At 36.9% G+C, this 15,056-nt stretch overlaps 1 protein-coding gene across 1 annotated transcript in view; it reads left to right on the top strand.

Moving 5' to 3' along the window:
- Positions 1-15,056, top strand: part of LOC131280359 (sodium/potassium/calcium exchanger 1-like) — a 232,745-nt gene that overhangs the window by 151,861 nt on the left and 65,828 nt on the right. Inside the window, exons 16-17 of the mRNA XM_071218410.1 lie at positions 3,225-3,245; positions 3,590-3,610. The gene's annotated coding sequence lies outside the window, so the exon portion shown is untranslated. The remainder of the gene's footprint in view (positions 1-3,224; positions 3,246-3,589; positions 3,611-15,056) is intronic.

The following is a 15,056-nucleotide window of genomic DNA, read 5'->3' as shown; positions in this document are numbered from 1 at the left end:
CAAAAGATTTAGAATTCAAGTCTCCTTGAATTCTCGGCAGGTTATTCATACATTTAAAAAGTAAAAATAGTTCTGATAGACCTGAAAGTAACATGAAGGGAGAAATGTGCTGATAAAGCTGAAAAGAGCCCCAAAACAACAAAAATGATCATCTCCCACATTTATGTATTCAATGATAGAACAAAGAATGGAGAAGTAGAAGATAAAAAGAAAGATGACACAAAAAAAAAATAGTGGGAAATAGGAATTTGTTAAATGTTTTACATTTAGTTCACTCTAAGGTTTTAACTCTGGCTGAGAGATGAAGTAAAAACCTAGAAGAATCTACACCTGTCCCAGCCCCTCTAATGGTCTACCAACTGAATGTTCAAAGGACCCAAAGAAGTGGAGTTATTCTTACAATTAAGGCAAGAGTTACTACACTCACTGACAGGTTTTTATCACAACCAAGTAACTTAGAAGATGACACACTCCCTAAAAAGTGCATGTTTTCCACACAAAGATTGAATAGGACACAAGTTACTCATCCAAAAACCTACCTCATTAATTTCTTTGGTTCACTTTTAGGCATAACTACAATATTTTTGGGTAAGTTTTCTCTTCTCATATCCGGCATTCTTAGTGCCTTCTGAAGGCTTACTATTTTCACTTCTAGATAGATTCAAATTTAGACTCAATTATTTTCATCTCTTTTACTTGTACATGATCAAAATCGCCTTATATTATTTATGAATGATTAGCACGTGAAAAAAATCCATTAACAAAGGGAATGAAGAAGAGTAAATCAGGAAAGATTAAAACAAAATTCAGGACCATGGTTAATTCAAGTAAAAAATAGGAAGGTACAGTGGAGTAAAAAGAGATGTAATCGGGGATTACGCACAGCTAGTGGCACCCAAATGTTGGGTGCATGGATATTATTATTCTTTAAGCTATAAACAAACATATCTAAGCACTTATATACGTATGATATATTTTACAATGAAATATTTTTCTTAATTCAAGAAATGAAGGAAGAGATTAAATCAGCATCTCATTTGCATGGTTACCAGCTTATCAGCAAAATAAATGTATTCCTATAGAGAGTCCATGGAAGTGGGGAGAAAAATAGAAAAGGGAGGTGGAGAAAAAGAGAAAGATAAAGGTAATGAAAGTAAATAGAAGTTCATTTTAGTGATGTTTGGATAAAAGCAGGTAAAGGAAAGTGGTGTCCCCAGGAAGAGGGAGAGAGGGAGAGAAGAAAAGAATATGAATTGAGACCTTTAAAAAAAGGGAACTTAGCATATATTAATATTATTTGCCTAAAACTCACTATAATTTTATCAAAATTTTAAAGGCAAGAAAACTTATATACTGAGGTTAAATAACATATTCAAATTCATTCGGTTACTCAGCAAAACCTAGGATTGAAATCAGGTCTAAGTGAATTTAAAATTCATAATCCTCGGGTTTTTTAATTTTCACCTTCACCCACAGCCCCCAGTCCCCTTCCCTTCACAAATATATGCACCATTCTGTGATTAATGCTGCCCTTAAATATTCATCTATGTTTAAAAAGCTTGTAGCATTATTGTGTATGTGTGTAATTTTTATCAACTACCTTATTCTCCTTTTTTGTATTTAACACCTTTTAAAGATCTATCCATTTTACTGTATTACATTTCATGTAGAGCTTCTACATTCTGTAAAGTATTCCAAAGAATTGCATTCCCTATATATGCATTCTCCTGGTGGTGGACATAAAAGTGGTCTAAAGTAAAAAAAACAAAAAACAAAAAACCAGTAATGGCCATCCTCATAAGTATTGATAGATATTCCCTTATGAACAGGAGTCAGAATTTCTTGAGATATATATTCAGTAGGTAGATTTCAAGCTCATATGACACAGGCCACATTATTTCTACAATTACTGTACAATTTATATTTCCACCAGCAATCCATGAACGTTGCACTCAGTCCATGTTCTTATCAACATCTTGACTCTGGCCACGTGTAAATGCCATCACTCAGATGGCCTAGTGTATCAGTGCAGCTTTCATTTGCATTTCTCTGACCCCAGTAAGTTTGAACACCTCATCACATACTTGTTAACCATTCAGGCTTCCTTTTTGTGCATTTTTATTTATATCAGTTGCCACTTTTCTACTGAGTTTTCTGTCTTTTTCTTATTTATAGTCAGATGCTACTCATACATCCCAATTATTATTTTCCAGGTTTGGATAGGGCAACTATCTTCCTCTGGTCTATCATGCATTTCTGAACTTTGTCTATTGTGTCCTTTGTTAAATAGAAATCATAAAATTTTGATGTGGGCAAGTACATCACTTTTTCACTTTATGATTTGGCCTCTGGATGCTTAAGTTCTTACTAAACCCCATTATAAAGATATTCTTGTAAAATGTCTTCCATTACTTTTAGAGTTTTACTTTTTACTTTTAATTATTTAATGCATCTACCAATGCCATTTTTATTGTACTATGCTCCCCACCCCTTCCACCTCCCAGATAAAGGAACATCTTTCAATTACAACTAGGCTGAATTCCATAAGGGGAGAGCTCAACAGTTCCCAAAATGTAACAGTCCCTTAGAATAATTGCTATAGCACCATGTCTATACTTCTATTAGCGTAATTACCACACAATTGCAATAGTTTATTAATATGACTGACTCCTTTTGTAGACTACTGAATTCTTCAAGGGTCGATGCAGCATTTCATCTTAAATTCTATCAGCACCAAGTGCAATGTCAAAAACTTGTAGATGCTGAAACACATCTGAAAAAAGGGGGACAAGGTTGACTGTAGAGTATAACAGACCTGGATTCTAATTCCAGGTCTGTTTTTAATGAAAACAAAGGAAATGAGAGTATGATCGAGCAAAAAAGAAAGTCAGAGATTCAAACCAATACTGAAATGGTAGTGCCCAATCGGCCAAAGCAGTTTTTCAAAGCAAGACTCTGGAGCCTGGCTGCTTGGGGAAAGATCCTGACTCCACTAATCATTAGCTCTGTGACTGTGAATAACCTCTATGACCAAAATCTTAATCATAGAGTTGCTAAGAATTAAATATCAATCCCATAAAGCTCTAGACAGGTGCTTGGCACCTGGTAATTTATCAGTATAACGATCTAATATTTTGTGCTCCAAGATAAATTAAACCTAGACAGAGTTTTTATCAAGCATTTACCAAACCACAACACACTCACTTGCTCATGTTTTCTTTTAGGAAGACGCTCATCAAGCAGAGGTAAAGTTTGCATTCTTTAAGTAATACTCTTCTTGTTTTTGAAGCATGCGGGACTTTCACAAACTCAGTCTTAAATAAGTCCAGCTTTGCAAATATAAGAGCTCTTATTTCTTATTTGGTCTTTCTTTTCTCAGAACCTTGTTATTTAATATAAAATTTTAATTACACTACTAATGAAAAATAAATATAAGCTAACAGTAAAGACATAGAGTTTCCCTTTGGTCACAGTAGCAGCTCTGGAAGGTCTGGACTGCTCACTTCAGGGAGGAGAAGCATGCTAGGAAGAACCTTAAACTTCTAACAGTCAAACCACACTAACTTATTAATTTGTGTTTTTATTTTAGGAACTATTGAGAGCATATGTGGTATGTTCCATTTCTATTTCTCAGTTTGAATGATTTCTGAACGCTAAAGTGCACTTTGAACTTTTGCTAAATCTGGCTATTAATGCATAAAACTTTGCAAATCTTAATATTCCTACTTCTCATTCCACTTTATTTCCCACTAATCAGCATTTTTGTAAATTACTTTTAGTCAACAGGTAAATTGAATTGATTTGATTAACTAAACAAGAACAAATAACAGAAAGCACAAAAACCACTTTTAAAAACAGACTGAAAAATAAATAAATAGATAAATAAAAACATTGACTGGAGTTACTATGTAAGAGTAGAGTTCAGTTTGAAGAAAGGAGAGAAAGGCATTAATTATAAAATAACACATTGACCTCTCCCCTAAATAATTTCAACCTTCTTCATGCACTGAATAGGAAAGGAAAAAATGCTAATGCCTGTATCTTCCAAACAAAACCACAATGAAAGCCAAAGTAGGTCAACTCTTAAAATGATAGAAAGTTTCCAGCCCTTTTTAATTATCTTTCCTAACCATAATGATCTGCCACCTTCTAAAATTTTTTAATTTCCCTTTTGTGAGGTACCCCTAAGTATATGGCTCACAATTTTGTATAATCCAGGAAATCTAAAATAAAACTTTTATTTGATATCTTCCTATGTCCTACACATACCTTATTATTTTCTCCATATTTGTTTTGGTTCCTAAAGGGACCTTGATCATCCATTAGTAAATTACCTTCTAAAGTTCATCGGATTTGAATTACTTTTTTTCCTTATTTCTGTTTTCTGTTCCTACTGGAAAAAAAAAAACTTAATACTGATTCCTTAACAATCTTTCCATGATATAAATAGACATTAGAGGGAAATGAATGTGGTTCAAGAGATTGGGCTCCCATCTACCATATAGGAGGTTCAGAGTTCGATTCCCAGGGCTTCCTGGTAAGGCAAGCTAGCCCGCGTGGCACACTGGCCCAAGCAGAGTGCTGGCCCATGCGGAGAGCTGACCCACGTGGTGTGGTAGCCCACACAAGAGTGCTGGCCCACGTGGAGTGCCAGCTTGCACAGAGAGCTGGTACAGTAAGTTGATGCAACAAAAAGAGACACAGAGGAGAGATAATAAGAGATGCAGCAGACCAGGGAGCTGAGGTGGCACAAGAGATTGGGCGCCTCTCTCCAACTCCGGAAGGTCCCAGCATTGGTTCCCAGTGCTGCCTAAAGAGAAAACAAGCAGACACAGAAAATCACACAGTGAATGGACACAGAAAGAAAACAGTGAGCACAGAAACAATGGGGGGGGCGGAGAATAAATAAGTATTTTTAAAAAATAGACATTAGAGGATCTTGAGGAAGAATTAAGGTACACAAAATTAATAACTGTTGTAAATTGATAGAAATCCTATCCTAGTATGAGTTTACTATTTCAAGAAAAAAGTATGATACTGATTCAAAAACACACAGAGATAGATATTTCTGAGTGACAGTGATAAGACCAAACAAAACGGAGGGTCAGAGAGCAAGACAGTTGGCAATCCCAAAATGGCAGCATTGGGACCAGCAGGGCTCACCCGTCTTCCAAAAAAGCAAGAGGAAAGGCAAAAACTGTCTGAAAGAATGGTGCTGTAGGATCTGCAGAGCAGGGAAGTGACAGGGAGACAGAGAAGCCAAAGCAAGAGCTGTAAGTGAATTGCCCCCAAAGCAGGAAGCGGCACCCATCCCCCACCCTGAGGCAAGCAGCCTTGGCCCTCCCTAGAGTGGACAGCTGCTGACAGAGCGAGCTCTGTCCCCCTGGGAGGAGGGAGGGCACCGCAAGGACCGAGCATGGCTTCTAATCAGAGAGTTTGGACTGCTGGGCCTGGATCTGAATCCTCTAGCCAGGCCAGAGAGGGTATTTCCACAGACATTCCTTCAATACCTCCTCTTAGAGGCTGCAAATACAGTCCCTCCTAGGGCAGCAGGGAAAGTTTGCTAAAGACTGCCATCTGCTGGGCAGGCTTGGAAAGTGCACTCTGGGCAACCAGAATGGGGTAGAAAAGGAGGCTATTTGGCATCTTTCCTGTCCTTCCCCCAGGGCCCTTTGGAAATGCTCTACACCACACTAGTGGGTCCCTAGCCCTGTTTTAATCGTCAAACATGGGCAGTTTTACAGATCTGAAATAAGTTGAGCCAAGAATCAAGAAGCCATAACACAAAGCCAAACAAAACAAACCCTTAGGCAAGAAAGATAAAATGACCATCAGAGTAAACTCACCATCATAATCAGCTGTCTAGACATCAGCAAAAAAATTACAAGGCAAGAGCAGATATGAAATGCTCAAAGACAGAATTAATGATTTCAAAGACAGAACATCTGAGCTGGAAAAGACAAGAGAATGGAAAATCAGAAATAGAGCCTCAGGGAAATGAATGACAATGAAAAAGGCACAAACATATGCATTATCAGTGTTTCAGAAGGAGAAGAGAATGCAAAAGGGTCAGAAAGAGTATTTGAGGAAATAATGACCGAAAACTTCCAAACCCTTATGAAAGACATAAATATCAATATCCAAGAAGGAAAATATATAGCACACAAAATAAACTTGAACAGACCTATCCCAAGACACCTACCATTCAGAATGACAAATATCAAAGATAAAGAGAGGATTCTGAAAGCAGCAAGAGAAAAGCAAAGCATTAGATACAAGGGAACATCAACAAGATTAAGTGCTGACCTCACATCCGAAACCATGGAGGAGAGAAGAAAGTGGTATGATGTATTTAAGTGGTATGATGTATTAAGAAAAAAGCTGCCAGCCAAGAATTGTGTGTCCTGCAAAGCTGTCTTTAAAAATGAGGGTGAATGCGCAGTGCTGATGCACGCAAGGAGTGCCGTGCCACACAGGGGTGTCCCCCGCTCCCCAAGGAGTGTGCCCCATAAGGAGCCGCCCAGCGCGAAAGAAAGTGCAGCCTGCCCAGGAATGGCGCCACCCACACTTCCCGTGCCGCTGATGACAACAGAAGCAGACAAAAGAAACAAGACGCAGCAAATAGACACAGAGAACAGACAACCGGGGGAGGGGGGGGAATTAAATAAAATAAATAAATCTTTAAAATAATAATAATAATAATATAAAAAATGAGGGTGAGTTCAAAGTCTCCACAGAAAAACAAAAACTCATAGAATATGTTACCAAAGACCAGAATTACAAGAAATACTAAAGGGAGTGCTGCAGCCTGAAAGGAAAGAACAAGGGCAAGAGACTTAGAGAAGAGCGTAGACATGAAGATTATTAGAAACAATAAATTAAAGGATAAAAAAACATAAAATAGTACAATATGGCAACAGAAATCCAAAGGATAAAATGGATAAACTAAGTAATACCTTTACACTAGGAACATTGAATGCTAATGGTTTGAATTCCCAATCAAAGAAATAGACTGATGGATGGATAAAGAAAATATGAGCCATTTATATGCAGTCTACAAGAGATTTATCTCAGATGTAAGGACACAACCAAGGTAAGAGTGAAAGGTTGGAAAAATCCATACAAACAATAACCAAAAAAAGAGCTGGAGTACCAATACTAATATCAGACCAATATTGGACAAACTAGATTTTAAGTGTAAAACTGTTCTAAAGGATGAAAAAGGCCATTATATATTCATAAAAGAAGTAATTCAACAAGAAGAAATAACTATACTAAATACTTAAGCACCTAACCTGAGTGCTCTGAGATACACGAGGCACATGCTGGCAAAGCTGAAGGGAGAAATAGATGTATCTACAATAATAGTTGAAAGTTTCAATACACCACTCTCAGTATCGGATAGACCATCTGGACAGAAAATAAAGAAACAGAAAGCTTGAATAATATGATAAATGAACAAGAACTAACAGACATCTATAAAGCACTGTAACCTGAAACAGTAGAATATACATTCTTTTTAAGTACTCATGGGTCCTTCTCCAAGATAGACCATATGTTGGGTCACAAGAAAAGTCTCAATAAATTTAAAGAGATAAAAATTATACAAAACACTTTCTCTGATCATAATGGAATGAAACTGGAAATCAATAATGGATAAAAAATGAAAAAATTTATAAATATATGGAGATTAAACAGAATACTTTTAAATAATCAGTGGGTCAGAAAAGAAATTGCAGAAGGATTCAGCAGATATCTTGAGAATGAATAAAAATGAGAATGTGACATTTCAAAACTTATGGGACACCACAAAGGCAGTGCTGAGAGGGAAATTTATAGCCCTCGGTGCTTACATTAAAAAAAAAAAAAGACACATCGATCAGGAGGATAAGATTGAGAATCCACCTATTCAGTCAAATGGTTTTATTTATTCTTTTTTATTTTTTTTTTAAGATTTATTTCTTTCTCTCCCCTTCCCCCCCTGCCCCCCCCCCCCGCCCTGGTTGTCTGTTCTCTGTGTCTATTTGCTGTGTGTTCTTCATCCGCTTCTGTTGTTGTCAGTGGCACGGGAATCTGTGTTTCTTTTGGTTGTGTCATCTTGTTGTGACAGCTCTCCGTGTGGGTGGCGCCATTCTTAGGCAGGCTGTATTTTCTTTCGCGCTGGGCGGCTCTGCTTACGGGGTGCACTCCTTGCGCGTGGGGCTCCCCTATGCGGGGGACACTCCTGCGTGGCAGGGCACCCCTTGTGTGCATCAGCACTGCGCATGGGCCAGCGCCACACGGGTCAAGGAGGCTCAGGGTTTGAACCGCGGACCTCCCATGTGGTAGACGGAAGCCCTAACCACTGGGCCAAGTCCGCTTCCCTTTTCTTTTTTTAAATATACTTTTTATTTATGTTAAAAAGGTACATAGATCGCACAAAATGTTACATTAAAAAATATAGGAGATTCCCATATACCCGACTCTTCACACACACACACACCCCACTTTTCCCACATCTACAACTTCTTTCATTAGTGTGATTCATTCATTGCATATGATGAATACATTTTGGAGCACTGCTACACAACATGGACTATAGTTTACATTGTAGTTTATGCTCTCTGCCAGTCCATTCAGTGGGTTATGGCAGGATATATAACGTCCTACATCTGTCCCTTTTGACAAACCTGCCAAGTTAATGTTAACAGGACAAAATGGTCTCTTCAACAAATGGTGTTGGGACAACTGGATATCCATAACCAAAAGATTGAAAAAGGACCCCTATCTCACTCCTTATACAAGAATCAACTCAAAATGGATCAAAGACCTAAATATAAAAGCAAGGACCACAAAACTACTAGAAGAAAATATAGGGAAACATCTTCAAGACCTTTTAATAGGTTGTGGTTTCTTGGACCTTACACCCAGAGCACATGCAATAAAAGAAAAAATGATAAATGGGACCTCCTCAAAAGTAAACACTTTTGCACCTCACAAGACTTTGCCAAAAGGGTGAAAAGGCAGCAGACTCAATGGGAGAAAATATTTGCAAATCACTATCCAATAAGGGTTTAATATCCAGGATATATGAAGAGTTGTTACAACTCAACAATAAAAAGACAAATGACCCAATTAAAAGTGGGCAAAACACTTGAATAGACATTTGTCCAAAGAAGAAATACAAATGGCAAAAACACACATGAAGAAATGCTCAACATCACTAATGATTAGGGAAACAAAAATCAAAATTAAAATGAGATATCATTTCACACCTATCAGAATGGCCACTATTAAAAAGACAGAGAACTACAAGTGTTGGAGAGGATGTGGGGACATAGGAACACTTATTCACTGTTGGTGGGAATGCAGAAGGGCACAGCCACTGTGGGGGACTGCTTGGCAGTTCCTAAAGAAGTGGAATGTAGACTTGCCACATGACCCCACAATATCACTACTGGGTATGTACCCAGAAGAACTGAGAGCAGTGGCACAAACAGACATCTGCACAACCATGTTCACAGGGCATTATTCACGATTGCCAAAAGTTGGGAATAACCCAGGTGTCCATCAACAGATGAATGGATAAACAAGCTGTGGTCTATTCACACAATGGAATATTATGCAGCTGTAAGGAGAATTGAAGTCGTAAAGCATATGACAACATGGATGAACCTGGAGGACATTATGTTGAGTGAAGCAAGCCAGACCCAAAAGGACAAATACTGTATGCCTGCATTACTGTGAATCAAATATATTATGTAACATATTGTATGATTCAAAAAAAAATTATATGTATCCAGTACACTTAATTGAGAAGTGTATGTTTTTATTCAACTTTGTTTTCTTTTTAGTTTTTAATTGTTTATATCTTCAATTTTTAAATGTGCAAAATAAAGTTTAAAAAAATAAAAAATATATAAAGAAAGAAAGAGGGAAGGAAGGAAGGAAGGGAGGGAGGGAGGAAGGGAGGAAGGAAGGAAGGAAGGAAGGAAGGAAGGAAGGAAGGAAGGAAGGAAGCTAGCTCACATTCCAGGTAGGCAAATACCCTTGACTTCACAGATTTTTCAACCCGGGAGAGAGGGAGTGACCAAAGAAGAACCAGAGCAGGGCCTTGTAAAGCATGAGACACAAAGCAAGGGCCTCTCTTGCCTGGTCTAAGATCAATCTGAGATCAGACTTTCAGGCATTGCTGGGACTAACCACTCAGTACACAAGAACGAGAGGCACTAGAAAACAAATCTATTCTATAAACAAAATTGGTTGAGAGTTGTACTATCAATGCTAACTGAATTTAATACTGATATGTGGAAGCCATGCTTGGAGTGCCATTAGGAAATTTCTAAGCTAAGAAATAAAACCAGTGCTTTCCAAAGTTTTTTAAAGACTATTAACAGACCCAAGTTTCATGGAGAAATATTTGAATACATATTTTAAAGTAAACTTTTCCTTTAATGCAGAACTTCTCAGGGCTTTTAATGAGGTAATGTGGTTTGTGAACCTCCAAATAGACAAATAAATTATTTGGTATTTAAAAAATAATAATAGGGAAGCGGACTTGGCCCAGTGGTTAGGGCGTCTGCCTACCACATGGGAGGTCCATGGTTCAAACCCCAGGCCTCCCTGACCCATGTGGAGCTGGCCCATGCGCAGTGCTGATGCATGCAAAGAGTGCCCTGCCACGCAGGGGTGTCCCCCGTGTAGGGGAACCCCAAGTGCAAGGAGAGGTGTGCCACGCCGGGGTGTCCCTGCGTAGGGGAGCCCCACGCGCAAGGAGTGCGCCCCATAAGGAGAGCTGCCCAGCACGAAAGAAAGCGCAGCCTGCCCAGGAATGGCGCTGCCACACGGACAGCTGATGCAGCAAGATGACGCAACAACAACAACAAAAAAAAGAAACACAGATTCCCGTGCCGCTAACAACAGCAGACAAAAAGAAGAACACACAGCAAATAGACACAGGAACACACAACTGGGGCGGGCAGGGGGGAAGAGGAGAGAAATAAATAAAATAAATCTTAAAAAAAAAAAATCTCCCAAAGATGAAAAGCCTAGGAGAGATATGGCTTCACAGGTGAATTCTACCAATCATCCAAAGATGATCTAATACCAACACAGCTCAAGCTTTCCAAAAAATTGAACAGGAAAGAATGCTACCAAACTCATTCTACAAAGGCAACATTACCCTAATACCAAAAACAGATAAAAGGTACTACAAAAAAAGAAAGTGACAGACCACTATCCCTTATGAATATAGATGCAAAAATCCACAAGGAAATACTAGAAAACCAAATCCAAAACACACTTTAAAAATGTGTTTTGTCCCAGGCATACAAGGGTGTTTCAACATCAGAAAATCAATTAATATAATAAACCAAATTAAAAATTGAAGAAGAAAAATCATATGATCCTCTCGATTTATGCAAAAAAGGCACTTGACAAAATACAGCACCCTTTCTTGATAAGAACACTCAAAAGATAGTATTAGAAGGACACCTTCTCAATATGGTAAAGTACACATATGAAAAACCTACAGCTAGCATTGTACTCAATGGGTGAAAGATGGAAAGCTTTCCCACTGAAACCAAGAATAAGATAAGGATGCCCACTGGCACCATTATTATCCAATATTGTGCTAGAGGTTCTAGCTAGAGAAGTTAGGCTTCCTTTCCCAAATAGGAAAGGAAGAAGTAAAACTTCCACTATTTGCTGATGATATGAAACTATATCTAGAAAACCCTGAAAACACCCACAACAAAGCTACCAGAATTAATTAATGGCAAGGTCTCCAAGTCCATTCACTTGTGACAGAATAATCTCTTCAGCAGATGGTACTAGGAGAACTGCACATCCATATCCAAAAGAAGGACAGAAGACTCCTATCTCACAATTTATACAAAAATTAACTATTATGGAGCAAAGACCTAAATATAAAAGCCAGAACCATAAAATTCCTTAAAGAAAGCATAGGAAAGCATCTTCATGATCGTGTGGTAGGAGGTGGCTTTTTAGACCTAACACCCAATGCACAAGCAACAAAAGAAAAATTAGATAAGTGGGGCCTCCTCAAAATTGAATACTTGGTGCTTCAAAGTACTTTGTCAAGAAGGTAAAAAGGCAGCCTACTCAATGGGAAAAAATACTTGGAAACCACCTATCTGATAAGATAAACAAAGAGATTCTACAACTCAATGATAATAACACAATGCAATGGAAAAAAAAAATGAGCAAAAGACTTGAATAGACATTTTTTCCAAAGAGGAAATACTATTGCCTAAAAAGCACATGAAAAGATGTTCAATGTCATTAGCTATTAGGGAAATACAAATCAAAACTACAATGTGATAGCATTTCACAAGTACTAGATTGGTCATAATTAAATAAACAGAAAATCACAAGTGTTGGAGAGGATAAGGAGAAATAAGAACTCCTGCTTACTCACAGTTGGTGGGAATGTAGAATGGTACAGCCACTGTGGAAGACTGTTTGCCAGTACCTCAGGAGGCTAAATATAGAACTGCCATTTAATCCCACAATCCCTTTTCTAGGCATATACCAAAAGAACTGAAAGCAGGGAGGCAAACAGACATTTGCCCACCAGTGTTCATAGTGGCATTATCCACAATTACCAAAAGATGTAAGCAACCCAAGTGTCCATCAACAGATGAATGGATGAACTGTGGTATATACATAACACTGGCATATTATTTAGCTGAAAGAAGTAATGAAGTCTTGCTGCATGTGACAACACGGGTGAATCTTGAGGACCTTGTGTTGAATGAAATATGTCAGACACAAAAGGCCAAATATTGTATGATCTCACTAATATGAACTAAATATAATCATCAAACTATAGGAGTTAATTGCTAGAATATAGGTCACAAGAAGATAGAATGAAGTAAAAAAAATGGGTAGCTGAAGCTTAATCTGTGCAGAATTTGTAATAAGGTTGATTGTAAATGTTTGGAAATGGAAAGAGGTGATGTTAACACTTTATAGTGAGTAATTAGCAGCTCTGCTATGTGGCTATGCTTGTGGTTGAAGGGGAAAGTTTAGAGTTGTGTGTGTCACTAGAAGGAAAGCTAGAGGTATAGTGAACCCTGTTGTGGACATGGTCGTGTATGACGAGGAAGGACAGTGGGACTTAGAGTGACTGTTTAGGGGAAAGTTTTTGTTTTTGTTTTTGTTTTGGAGTAATGAAAATGCTCTAAAATTGATTGCAGTGATGAATGCACAACTCTGTGATGATACCAAAAGTTGCTGAATGTATACTCTAGATGGATTGTATGGTATGTGAATATATCTCAAGAAAATTGCTTTTTTTAAAAAAAAAAAAAAAAAGAGGATTAGTTAATGAATGTGCAAAAAACAGAAAAGAAACCAAACACTGTGACTAGTTGCTAGCTCCCTAAATAATTTAATCTCTGCAATGGATTAAGTATATAAAAGTTTAAGCAGGCTCCAAAAATATTTAAAGGTAAAGTAGCCCTGAAGCCACCAAGTCAGGTATCTGTCCTTAAACCAATAGAGATGAAAGCATCAAATATTTCTGTAGCAAATAATGACATGAGACAGATTTCTTTTAACTAATTCAATTTTTAAAATGTGATTGGTACAATATAACCTATTTGGGTCATAAAATGTTTGTATAATTGACATAAGTCCATGCTTAGCTTCCTACAGAAAACCTGTCAAAAAATATGTATAATAAATTTATACAACAGAAAATACAAACAGAAATAAAAATATTAAGCCTCAACTATTATTAAATAAATAACATTTAAAATGCAATGACAACATCTTTCATAAAAAATGCAAAACTCAATGTTCATATGATTATAAAGAAGTAGATAATTCACATTTCTGGGGAAAATGCTATATTCTAACAAAATTGAACAAAGAGCCCAAACATGCCATTCTGAAAGAATAGTTAGGTATAGTGTAGTTGATTAATACATTATAATATTATAATTATGAATGACAACTGCAAGGATAATTAAGTCTAGACTCCACAATGTAATGAAAAGTAAAAAAACTCAAACTTATATGTACACCATGATCAAGATAGGAATAAATAATATCTTTATAAACTTTGAAAAGCTTAGTGTTTTGTAAATTGTTGATTCAAAACAAGGCATTTTTTTTAATTATTGTCAGCTGATATTTAAGCCCTTCCTCTATTCTTTTATTATTCAATCAATTAAATATGATTTGAAATTTTATAGAATTACTGTAGGGTAGACCAATATCCTACCCCAATTATTTGACTAATTAGAATTGCTCCTTTTTGGATTTCCACGTTCTAGAATATCTTTGTTTTTTAAAAGTGGTTTTGATTGATAAACTGATATTAATTTGATATTTGATTGATTTTTCAGAATTAGGATTTGCGGTAACTATTTAAAAATTATTTATCTGTTTCTCAAGTTTGGGTCCAAAAAAAGTCTAGGACTAAGTCCCTCATTCATTGTTTTCAATTCAATATGTGTAGAATAATGTTTTTCATATTTCATTCCATGACTTCCATTCTAAATAATAAACAATCTTCTAAGTAACGATGAGTTTTAGATAGGTTGAAAAAAAACACATTCACACAAAAAGAATTATAAGCATGGCAAAAAATATTCTATCAATAAAAAAAAAGAGAAGAAATTTCCAAACCAACAAGAGTAGCTGGAATAAGAGAAGGCAGAGAAAAGAATAGGGAAGGATACAGTAAGATGAAAAAATAAAAGCAGCCACGCTTAAATAAGTTTTTGCCACTGTAATACGTTAAAGTCTAATAAAACTGAAAAAAAAAACTTTTAAACTTATATAAATCAATTATGTACCTCTCAGCTCTATTTAAGAGCAGGAGTTATGGCTAGAGGCAAATAGTAAGCTTTCACTTAGGTCATGAACACAGACCTCTCACTTGTTACGATGTTACAGAGGGCATACCCTGGCAGATCCCTTCCAATCCTTGAACTGCATGTCAGGTACCCCGTAACATAGTTAATAGTTCTAAGGAAATGATTCAAATATTTTGGTGGTTTGTTAGTATCATTTTCCTGGGCCATCAAAGAAAAGATTATTAAAAG

This window comes from Dasypus novemcinctus, chromosome 11 (genome assembly GCF_030445035.2).
Source record: "Dasypus novemcinctus isolate mDasNov1 chromosome 11, mDasNov1.1.hap2, whole genome shotgun sequence".
NCBI lineage: Eukaryota > Metazoa > Chordata > Mammalia > Cingulata > Dasypodidae > Dasypus > Dasypus novemcinctus.
This window is presented reverse-complemented; position numbering and strand designations above follow the sequence as displayed.